Source organism: Pinus tabuliformis, chromosome 1_2 (assembly GCF_031772625.1).
Source record: "Pinus tabuliformis cultivar Carrire ecotype Pingquan chromosome 1_2, CPIR1, whole genome shotgun sequence".
Lineage (NCBI taxonomy): Eukaryota > Viridiplantae > Streptophyta > Pinopsida > Pinales > Pinaceae > Pinus > Pinus tabuliformis.
The window spans coordinates 964,902,521-964,915,106 of record NC_142298.1 but is presented as its reverse complement, the minus strand read 5'-3'; positions in this window follow the sequence as shown (position 1 = coordinate 964,915,106).

The window sequence follows — 12,586 nt, the reverse complement described above, 5'->3', positions numbered from 1 at the left end:
TGCACAACCCAGCAGCAACCAACTCGGCCATGAAAATTAACTCAGCAGCAAACATAATTTGGCCACTGTTCTACAACCTAGTAGCCACTGTTCTCTGCCATTTTGTGGCTTTTAAGCCAAATCGCGCTGCCTGTTTATCTCCCCTCTCGGGCTCTCTATCTTCAAGTCATTGTCCCTTCATTTTCCTCCTCTGAGCATTAGAAGTCATTGCTAAATGCTTCCTAGGATGGATGCCACCTATTTGGTAACGGATAGGGCAATCAACGCTTAAAATTCCTTTGAAACAGTCGTTTTCTGCTACACAAGAAAACGCTGCAAACACACGGGAAAAATCTATAGAACACACAGTTCCGGACTTCAAAGTTTTATAATCCCACTTTATATCCCTATCGGGTCCGCTTGGGGATCGCTTATCGCAATTGCAATTGGCCTGCCCCTTTGTTTTTTTGTTTAATAAACAAAATAGGCGAAATACATTAAAAATCACATTTGGTGGATTTCAAAAAATATATATTTCCATTCTGGAACCCTATCGGGTCCGGCCATATCGCATCGCTAGTCGCAATGACCCTTTGGCTTCCCCTTTGGTATCGTTGACGCCGATCTACTGATATCGGCAATTGCAGTTGGACTATCACACACACACACACACACACACACACACACACACACATATATATAACATGGCCACTCTATTGTGTTCGCCGATGGCGATCCACCGATTTCAGTGATCGCTCCATCGCATCACCCTAGTCCATCACACCATGCCTCCGCTCCGACCCACCAATGCGATATGCCGATCGGATTTGGACCATTGATCAACCAGATTCGACGGCCTGTGTGCAACCATTGTGCCAGCCTCCCGATATGCCTCATTTCATTGTTTTCTCATGTTTTTAAGCCTCCGATAGTGTTATTTGATGAGTCCATAACTCCTCCTTTTGCACTTGTTTTTTCCCTTTTGGGAGATTTGGAAGACTTAGAGGGTTTTGTTTTTTTTAGACCCATTTGCAAGGGATTTTGCCTCGTTTTATTTTGAAAAAGGGTAGCTTCATTTTATGATAGCTTTCCCATCTGAAATCCGTTTTCACCCATTCAAGTTGCATTGGATTCAGAATGGAGGGATCCCTGTCATGAGACTATTTCTGAGAGTAGCCTGCGACTTTGATTTTCCTTTGATTTACAAAGGATGTGTGCCATTTGGCACCTTTCACCTCTTACATGAAGTCTTTTAGACTTAGAGGTTTATCCAGGATCTAATTTTGGATCATCAGTGCTTGTCAGCGCAATAGGGTTCTTTGATTTCCCAAGCTGTGTTGACTAACCCTTTTTCACCAAGGGCATCAAATGTTTGTTGGCGCTCATGTTGGTACTAGAACCCCCATAAGGGGAAACCAGTAAGGCAAATCTACTTTGAATTTCTATATGGTAAGGTCCCATGTTAATGTTGCTACAAGATCACATGATTATGGTGCACTGTAACCTTCTAACATTAAGAATTCTTCTGATATTCTAGAGCCACTCCATATTGAGAGGCTCGTACTTGAGCATATACCTGAGATGCTGAAAGACTCTACAAAATGTTTGACTATTAATCCCAATGCTAGGGTTTCCCAAAACTACTCTATTGTTGAAGATCTAGCTCAAAGCCCTTGTGTGATGTTAGTGTTAAAGGTACGCCAATTGTGTCATGCGCAAAGGAGTTCATTTCTCACTGCGATCAGAGCAGTGGATCTGAAAAACTCTCTTGTTATAACATTTGATATGTCAATTTCTAAGAAGGGACTCCCTCATTACATGGCTTTCCATATTAAATCTACATATCGGAAAATGAATATCTTTCGAAATGTCATTGATGAAGGGGATTCCACATGTGTCATGTTGATGTCATGTTGGAAGGCTATTGGATCTCCAAAAGTTGTTCCTTCTCCTAATTTCCTTACCACATTCAATGGTCATTCTCATAAGCCTCATGGAATTCTTCCAGACTTTCCCGTCTGTGTTGGGGGCAAGGTTTTCAATGTCGAGGTAGAAATAGTTGATGCCAATTTGGATTATAATCTGGTATTGGGTTGGAATTGGTCATGAGCACTAGTATTGTAGCAAGGATGCTGCAACTCCTGGGCTACCAGATTTACTTATCAACCCGAGGTTCGTACAAACTTGGAGGTGACAATGTTGTATGCACAAGTAAAAGTGATGGTTCTGCCTGTTGTCACTGTTCAGCTGGCAAGAAACCACTGGGGTTCCAAGCTAGACTTCTATAGAGTTAGAAGAAGCTTGATCCTTTGATGGAAGAAGGGAAAATCTACTCTAAGAGAGTTACTCTATTGTAGTAATGGAGAAAGCCAACATGTAATGCTAAACTAGAACATACCCTAATTAACCATTTAAGAAGCTATGCTAAGCAGAATTGCTAAACCAACAATAAAAAAATGCTACTATCTAAGTTGCAGAGGTAAAAAGCATCAAACAATACTAATGTGCAGACAAAGAAACTAAACTAAATCTGTTTTCACTTTTTTGGTTTTTTTAGGCAAAATCAAGTATGCAAACTAATTGTTCTTGTGGATGTGACAGGTGGATGGAAGGTGTTTGAGGATGGATAGAAGGTTTATGAAGTGGTTTGATGGTGTGGAGGGGTCCTAGGAGGCTTTTTGTGACTTCCTAGAGGTTTCCCATCAATGCGGCCTCAAAAAAAGGCATTTCAAGAAAACCTATAGGATGTACTAGAAACCTACAAGATGATCCTGTAGGAATTACAGGAAACCTACAGGATACAACTGAGAGCTAATTGTGAGGTGTTGGAGGTGTTGGGAATCTTAGGAAAAGTGTATGATAGGTGGAATGGAGTGTCAGAAGGTCTAGGAGCACTTAGGAGTCAATATCCAAGATAAGAGATGGCTAGACTCACTCAATGTGTTTAGGAGAATTTCAATGAAATATGATGAAAATCTAGTGAGGGTGATGGTGAAACAAGGAATGGCTAAGGTGGATGAAGTGGAAGGTGGCTGCTGGTTATGAAGTTTTTGTCTCCTCCTGAAGTACCTTCTCTGCATAAAACATGCGTGTCTTCCAAAAGGAACTATGCAACAAGATACATTTTCATAAACTAGAAAAGAATGAATCAACTGCCTATATTATGCATGAAGAAAGTTTTTAAAGGGAATGAAAGCATGAGTGAGATCTTATTGCAGAAATGGAGATGGAAAAAGATGACAATGAAATCTAACTTGCAACATTAACCAACTATTGAATTAAAGACAATAAACTCCAAAGCTCATAAAAGAACTAGAAATATGTGTTTTTGGGGCTGCTCAAGGTCCCTTCCTCAAGTCATGGTCCCAAAGGGAGGAAGTGAGGCCAAGACACTTGCTAACAACCTTGTGGTGATCCCTTTTCTCCTTGTTAACCTGCTACTTGAAAGAAGGCACAAATGGAAGAAAACTATCACATAACCAATCTAATCTACACTACTTGTAATGGAAATGCATCTACTAAGCAAATTAACAATTAAGCTATGAATCTACACTAAGCATACATGTACAATAAAGAGGAGCCTTGGCTACTAGGGTTGGGCCCTAACCCAAGAGATTTAGCCCTCTGATTTAACTCAATTGTGGCTCAAAACAAAACTCATTCTTATTACCAAAACAACATATTACAATAAAAGAATTGTCACAAGTCTTGTTCAGTCAATTCAATGTCCTTGAATTGGCAATCATAAATTGTCAACCAGGGTGCATAGACTAATGAAGTATGGGTGCACAATATGTGCTTAGAAGTTATTCATTAGGTCATTATGTATTTGTTAAGATCTAAACTCAAGATGGGGCGGTGTTTGTCAATTGTATTAGTGTTGTAATTCTTAGGGATGTTAATTAAGTTTCCTAGGAATTAATCTCTATCGAATTAGTTCGTGGGTGATGTGAGAGTGATTTTTATTATGTTAGATTGTTTGGGATTTTTTACCTTAAATCTCTATGTTGCAGCTCCTAATTCTCTTAAGTGCAAAAAGAAACCTATTTTATCAGCTATGAAGGAATATCGTTGAACTCAATTGTTTTAGGAGAGGTCCTCTCGCTTGTTCAATTTCTGCTCAAACAAAGTAACCCAAGCAACATCTATATTGTGACTTGAACACACTTAAATTACTCTGGATAATAAGCAAAGGAAAGAACTGTGCAGTACCAGGTATAAAGAAAATTAGATAGTAGTCTAAACTAGGTATAAAGCAAATTAAAGTTCTTATGCAGATAACAATTCGCTGGCGAGATCATTATGCAGCATTGTCACACAAAACAAAGCAATTGAAGAATTAAAGGAAATCAGATTGTATTTGATTAAAAACCTGCCATTGTTTGTAGGGGCCCTCCACATAGCAGTTCAGAGCTTCAAATCAACACAACGCTTGCACACAAAAACCAATTTCATTCACACGAAATTCATAGACTTGTTCATAAACACATCATTCGGCGCGCACCCAAATAATAGTGCGACCATTAGCTTTATAGCAGGTCTCTTGGCATAAATGTATGAAGATTTTAAGCCTAATATCTCTTAATCCTATCTAAACTTATATCATGAAACTGTCATTTTGCTATTCTGAAAGCAAAATGATAAGGTTTCAACTGATCTCGGGTTCTGTTCTGCGTTAATCCAGCGGTTGACTTGGAGTTTGACCGTGATCTCCTGTGCTTCTTTTGGAAAACAATTTCGAGTGGATAGGAAGGTATCCATGAGGGAGTCATCCTCTATCCATTTGCACCTTTCGCTACTGACCTAGAGCTCTGGAACCTCATGAACAATGAAGACAGCTACGAAATCCTGGACTAGCTGCAGAAATAGACTGATTCGGTAGCCAATTGTAACTTTAATTAAAACAATAGGGTATATAGTTGAATATGAACAAGAAAACATACTAATGCATACCTTCATCAAAACCTGGTAGATATGGCTTTATTTAAGTGGTAAATATATATGAAAAAGAGAGGATCTTTAGGCAAAAAGGATGTCATGGTAGGAAAATCTTCAGACTCTACATTCCCCTAGACTGGAGATGTTGTATGTCCTCATACACTTCTTCCTTGTCTTTTGCTTGTACCTCTTGTTTGTCATCTCCCTGCTTCATTGTTTTCTTCTTTTTGGCAGAGATTGGCATTCTAGGCTTCCTCATTAGAATTTTGTACTTTAAACTGATTATCTCTCTTTGCATAATTCTATTCTCTTTCTTTAGCTTCTTGTTTTTCTTATACCACAAGCTTAGATGTAGGATCAGATTGTCACTCTTGGCAACCTGTATCTCACTCTGTGTCTTCAGGGATTGAATTTCATTTTTAAGATACCGATTCAGTGTTTCTAGTTCAAATATTTCCTGCTTCAAGATGTTTGAGGCCAATTGTTCATTCACCTGGTTGCTTCCTTCTCCAGGGCTCTGTATTGTTTCCTTTGTTGTTGTCACCTTCCTTTCCAGTGACTCTATGTAGTCATAGATTTCCTGCTGTGCGGGGTCAATTCCTGGACTCTGTATCGGGCTTTCTAAAGGTGAGTTGTAAGGCTATGGTGGTGATCTTGGTGACCCTTTTGGAGAATTCCCAGGGATTTCAATTGACTCATCCTCTATTGGCTCAATCTCTGTTGGAGTATTCTCTGTTGGCTCAATCTCTGTTGGAGTGTTCTCTATTGGCTCCTCTTCAGTTGGCTCCTTTTCATTTGGCTCATTTTCCTCAAGGTTAATGTAGTCTGTAGTCTTTGAGGTTATTTGTGGAATCGTGCTCAACCTCGTGCTCCTTCTTAACCCTTGGGTTTGTGTTTTCTGCACTTTCCTCTTCTTATTCTCTGATTTTTCTTTTAGAGGAGAGGTTTTAGTTTGTGAGAATTCTTCTTTACTTGGGCTAGCTTTCTTTCTTCTAGGGTTTCCCCTCTTCATTCTCTGCAAAATTTTTACTATAGGTAGCTCTTCTTCTGTTACCTCTGTCTAAGTTTGAGGTGCCTATTCCTTTATCATTTCTATGGTTCTCTTTCTCCCTCTGAGGGCCCTGCTGCTACTTGGTTTTTCTGGGGATTTTTCCTCAAAATGGTTTCTTATTAGGAAACTCTCCCAGTCATCTCCTATACTTCGGAGATGAAATTCGACCAATATTTTCACCAAACCATGATGATACATGGTGTTTTCTATGCATTGAATTTTTTTTTGAACATTTGTAGCCATTTTCCTGAGGTTATTCAAGAGGAAATAAGGGAGGTTCATCTGATGATCCTCAAGGAAGTGCATCATCATTCTAACATGATAAAAATACATTTGCCCAAACCTACCCTCACAAGTGATAAACTTTTGAAGCACAAGTAATAAGTTTCTCCATTTGTTTTTAAGAGAAGAGCTTGGAATACCTTTTTTGTAGACCGTGGTGTCCATGTTCAGATTCTTGAGGAAAACCTTCCAGTCCTCGCTATCAATCCCTCTGTTTTTAAACCATTTTTCTCCATGTCTTGGCAACTCGGTGGCCTCAGCGATCATAGACTCTGTTACTGTGAGTTTTATGTCCCCAATTTTGGCCTCCATTCCATCAAATGAGCACGCAAATGTCTTGGTTACCTCTTTGTGGAAGCTGTTAAATTTCTCAATGAACTGCAGCCATTGTCTTCTTTGTAGTAGCTCCCTAGTTTGTGGGTACCCCTCTAGGAATTGCTTCCCTGCTAGCTCAGTTCAAACAATTACCCCCATGCCAAAGGATGATTTGCCTTGAAGATTGGCTACCTTGACAGGAAAATGGGACTGGTAGGGTTTGCTAGCTAGTGAAAAGATGGAATGACTGTGAAAGAACAGAGGAGTGTAAGAATAGGGAAGAATAGATGGATTATCAAAAGGATTATGGGAATGAATTCGACCGTTAGGCGCATTCAAACTTATGATTTGGTATTTAATTTGGCAGATTTGGCACAAGGTCGTGATATGACTTTTAGAGTTGTGGCATATGATATTTCGTTAGGCGGCCATTACCCTTAGGTTATAATGATTGCACTTTAGTACTATATTTTCTTACTCATACATGCTATATAACCTTCCCTATTGTTAAATTAAAGTAGCACGTACCTTTTAATTTTCTGTTGCTAACCTTATTTGTTGTCCTTTAATCTCCTACAGGTGCCTTGTTGTCAACTGTCCTTTAATCCAGATCACCAAGTATTCTTGTAGACTTCAAAATTTTTAGGTTGCAGAAATTTGTTTAGCTATGGAAACTTGTCCAAGCTGCGGAAAGTTGTTCAAGCTGCAGAAAGTTGTCCAAGCTATGAAAAGTTGTTGTTTCTACAGCTTAAGAGAAAGAAAGCTTTAGTAGATGAACTTTATTGTTGTTTTTTTTTCTTTTGAAAAGAAAATTTGAAGTGCCAACAAGTTGGTTTTCACTTTAAATTTTCTGTATAAACATGCCAACAACATGTTGGTTTTCATGTTTATACAAAATTTATTACTATTTTTTTTTTTTTTTTTTAATATATTATTATATGTATATATATGCATATATACACATATAATTTATTTATTATATTTTTATTATATTTTTTTTCTTCTTTTTTTCCTTTTTCTTTTTTTTTTTCTTTTATTTTATTTTATTTTATTTGAAGAACAAACTGAATGAAAATTTCTAAGGTGGAAAAGAAGAGGAATTCTTCTTGACCATCTTTAGTTCTGAATTATCCTGAAATATTTTAACAAATTCCTCTCTTGTTAATGGTTTCTGGTAAAGCTTGAGTCGATGCCCATTTACTAATATAGGAGTTCTTTCTTCGTCAATAGTCTTGATTCTAACTGCACCATTGCCAATGGGTTTGGAATTTTCCTTGAAAATTTTTGAATTTTGAATCAAAGATGATTGCCCAATCTCTTGGATGAAACTTCCTTTCTTTAATGTACTTATCATGCCATCTTGACCTTTGTTGTTGCGCAGGGCTGGTCCTCTGGAGGGCTTCTTGTCTGATTTCATCGAGCTCATTTAATTGTGTCATCCTTTGCTTCTAGGCTTCTGACAAGTCAATATCTAACTGGACTGTTGTCTTATAGGTCTGGATCTAGAATTCTATTGGAAGTAAGACTTGCTTCCCATAAACAAGTTCATAGGGAGTATGTCCTGTAGTATTCCTCCATGTAGTCCTATAGGCCCATAAGGCTTCTAGAAGCTTTTCCACCCAGTCTTTCCTGTGTAGATGTACAGTCTTTGTAAGGATAGCCTCGATCACCTTATTTGTGGACTCAACTTGTCCATTGTCTTATGGATGGTATGGATTTTACCTCCGATGTTTTATCTTGTATTAGTCCACTAGCTTCTGCACTAGTCTAGATGTGAACTGTGTCCCTTGATCTGTTACAATTTCTCTTGGAACACCATAACGAGTAAAAATATCCTCAAAAAGAAATGAAACTACGGTATTTTCAGTAGCAAAAGGAAGTGCTTTAGATTCTACCCATTTAGTGACATAATCAGTACACACTAGAATATACTTCTTTTGTTTTGAAGGTGGGCTGATTAGTACAACAAAATCTAGTGCCCATTTTTCAAATGGTTCGATAAGTACCTGTGGTTGTAGTGGCATCTCATTTGAAAGAGTAGGTTTGCCCATTCTCTGACAACTGTCACATCTCTTAACATATTCCTTGGTGTCCCTAAAAATGGAAGGCCAATAATATCCTAAAAGCAGGATTTTGTAAGCAGTTCTCTTGTCAGAAAAATTTCCTCCACATGGCTCATCGTGACAAGCTTTTAGTATCTTTGGTATTTCGTCCTCCCGAACACATCTTCTGATGATGAGGTCTGGTCCCGTTTTATATAATTCATTATTTATCCATGAATAGGATGTGCTATTGTGGACTATTCTTCTTTTTTCTCTAAGAGATAAATGAAATGGCATTTTTCTTGTGGCCAAATAGTTAGCAATATCTGCATACCAAGGTGATTTAGTAGATACTGCAAAGAGATATTCATCAGGAAATTTATCTTCTACGGGTCGATCATTGTTTTCATTTTGTATTCTAGATAGAAAATCGGCAATTGTGTTCTATTTTCCTGGTCTATCTAGAATGGTTATGTTGAATTCTTGTAAAAGTAGGAGCCATCTAGTTATTCTTCCATTAGTGACTGGTTTATTCATTAGGTATCTAATGGCAGAATGGTATGTGTGGACAAAGGTTTCATAGCCAATTATATAATGTCTAAATTTATTAATGGCATGAATTACAGCTAAGAACTCCTTTTAGGTTACAGTATAATTTAACTCTGTAGGGGTTAAGTTTTTACTAATATAATAAATGGAATAAGGAGTGAGATATTTTTGTCCTAAAACAACTCCTAAGGATGAATCTGAAGCATCTGTTGAGATATGGAAAGGCAATTTCTAGTTAGGTCCTTTTAAGATCAGTGCTTCAAAAATTCTCTTTTTCAATGTTTCAAAGGCAACTTGACATTCTGAATCCCAACTGAATTCACAGTCTTTGGTGAGTAATTTAAAAAGCGGGGATGAAATTTTTGTGAATTTTTCTATAAATCTCCTATAGTATCCGGTAAAACTGAGAAAACTTCTAACATCCTTTTGACAACTTGGCACTGATACCTTGGAAATGACTTCCACCCTAGATGAGTCTACCTTAATTCCATCTCTGGAAATATGGCGACCTAAAACAATTCCCTCGTTAAACATCATGAAACATTTTTCATGGCTTAATGAGAGGTTCATTTCTTAACATCTTATTAAGACTTTCTCCAAGTTTTCTAGTGCTTCATTGAAAGAATCCCCATAGACTGTGAAATCATCCATGTACACCTCCACACAATCATGGATAAGGTCAGAGAAAATGCCAAGGACTGCCCTTTGGAATGTTGCTGGAGCATTACATAACCCAAAGGGAAGTACCTGGTAAGCATAAGTTCCCCGTGGACAAGTGAATGTGGTTTTATCCTGATCTTCAAAGGCCACCTGAATTTGGTTGTATCCATTGAACCCATCCAAGAAGGAAAAATATTTTTTCCTTGCTGAAGTATCTAAGACCTGGTCTATGAAATGTAACGAAAAGTGGTCTTTTAATGTTGCTTTATTCAACTCCCTGTAATCGATGCATACTCACCATTTTCCATTATTTTTAGGGAGGATTACTAGGGGTGAAGCCCACTGGCTATAAGATATTGGATAGATGAAATTTACATTTAATAATTTCTGCAATTCTTCCTTAACATCTTTTAGATTTGGGTTCATTCTTCGTTGAGGTTGTCTAACTGGTCTTGCATTTGTTCAATGTAGATATGATGTATGCAAGTTTTAGGATCAATCCCTCTCATGTCAGTGTATTCCCATGCAAAAGCAGAAGAATGTTTCTGTAAAATTTCTATCAATTATGTCTTTTGCATGTCTCCCAAATTTTCATTGATATTCAAGGTTTTTCCTGGAAAGATTTCTATCGAGCAATTCCCAAATTTTTCCATGGACAACAATGATACTTGTTTAGAGGTGAGATATTCATTTCGACTACACTCGTAATGTGAGGAAGATTCATTATTTTCTAGTAAATTCAAAATTTTCTCTTCCTCTTTTACTTGTTCAGTGAAAAAAATAGGTTGTATATCTTCCCCATCTTCTATCCATTCTTCAGTTTCTATATCTATTGTTATTCTTGCAAGGGGGTATAATGTAAATTTCTTTGTAGAATTTCCATCTGAGATAAACCTATCACTTGACCTATAGCCGATAAAAGTGTTTGCTGTAGCCAACCAAGGCCTTCCTAGAATTAATGGATGTCCTTGTAGATTGTTCTTGGGTGTTAAGTCCATGAAATCAACAGGATATTCCAAAGAATCTAAAGATACACAAACATATTCTAACTCACCATATGGTTTAATGACAGATCTATCTGCTAATTGCAATAAGGTTGATGTGTATTGAAGGTTAGGAAGCCTAAGTGTGTCCATAACTTGTTTTCTCATTATGTTTATGGCTGCTCCTAGGTCAATCAATGTGTTTGGTATTTTAGCTCCATTGATGTGAATTTTTACAATGGGGCTTCCTGGGTCTAAATGTTTTTGAATTGTTGTCTTTCCCATCATAATGTCTACAATTTTTCTGACTAACTGATTTTTTTTTATATCTTTTATTCTTCTTCCTGATCGTTGTGTACTTAATTCCTTAATTGTTTTTGCAAAAATTAGTATTTCTTTTATGGCTTGCAATAAAGGAATCTTAATACAAACATTTCTCAATTCATCCATCATATTGTAATCAGGCAAGATAATTTGTTGCTCTACTCCTTCATCGATTTTCAACCTTTTTGGTAAAGGTGGTTTAACTGATATTGAAGGTTGTTCTATGATAGGAGCATCTATTGGAATTTCTTCTGTTTGTTTATTTTCTTTTTGAGGAAGAGAAGTCCCCCCTTCTTCTGATTGATTCTTATGTTTTTGAAGATCAAATTTTGTTTTTTGAATGACAATATGAGGGTTTTTTGGTAATACTCTTCTAGACCTTAATTGGACATTGTTTAGGTCTAGCACATCACATAAATTTGAGGATTCTGACCCTCCATGTTGTATACTAGTTGTTGTGGTATCTTATTATTAGGATTTGGAAGTGGTTGAGCGGGTAATTGATTTGATTTTTGTGGAAATGGTAGGGAAAGTTGTGGGTTTTGATTCTGAACTGGGACTTGTGGCAATTGATTAGCTTGAGGAATTTGATTGGACGGGGTTAAGAATTGTGGTGGAAGGTAGGATGGCGAGTATTGTTGATATTGAGCATAGGCTCCATAAGGATTTTGCCATCCTTGATTCCAAGGTTGTGATTGTGGCAAAGCCCAAGGCTGCCAGGCTAAATTCCAATTACTTTGTGAAGACTGGGCAAATTGTTGTGGTCTAAATCCTTGTGATTGATTTGGTTGGGGGTTTTTCCATGGTCTTTTGGCTATAAAGTAGAGAGGGTCTATTGGTTCTGAGATTCCTTCCTCATTGAATACAACCTTAAGACCTGGTAAGGATGGACATTCCTTTGTATCATGATTATCTGCACATATGACATAGGTTTCTATGGATTTTGAGTCTAAGGGACACTCTCTCAGAGCATGTTTTTTCCGACATTTGGGACAGAAGATGGATAATGCAACATTTTTGGAATTTTGCTTGTTTTGTATTTTAAGGGTGTCTATTTGTTCACTTAGGCTCCCTAAAATATCTGTTTTAAAGGTGTCAAGCAGATTTCCTATTTCTACCCTACTAACTGTCCCAGTTGCAGACTTGTTTATTCTTGATAAGAGAGGGTCCCTAGGACTCTTTCCAACTCTTGCTTTGCCCCTTGAGATATGTACACATAAATCACAAATATTTGCAAATGGTAGTTGGGAAATATCTCCTTTTCTAGTTAGGTTAAGGAGAACGATCTATTCATCTTTAACGGCTCTAAGTAAAAGAGATTTTAAGGTTTCTTCATCAAAATTATCCATTTTTTCTCTTTTAACATTATAAACAAATCTTTCTACCAGGTCTTCAAGATTCTCATATTCTTTTTGTGTCATTTTTAAGACTTCATCTTTAAGGTTACTAGGCATACAATAATC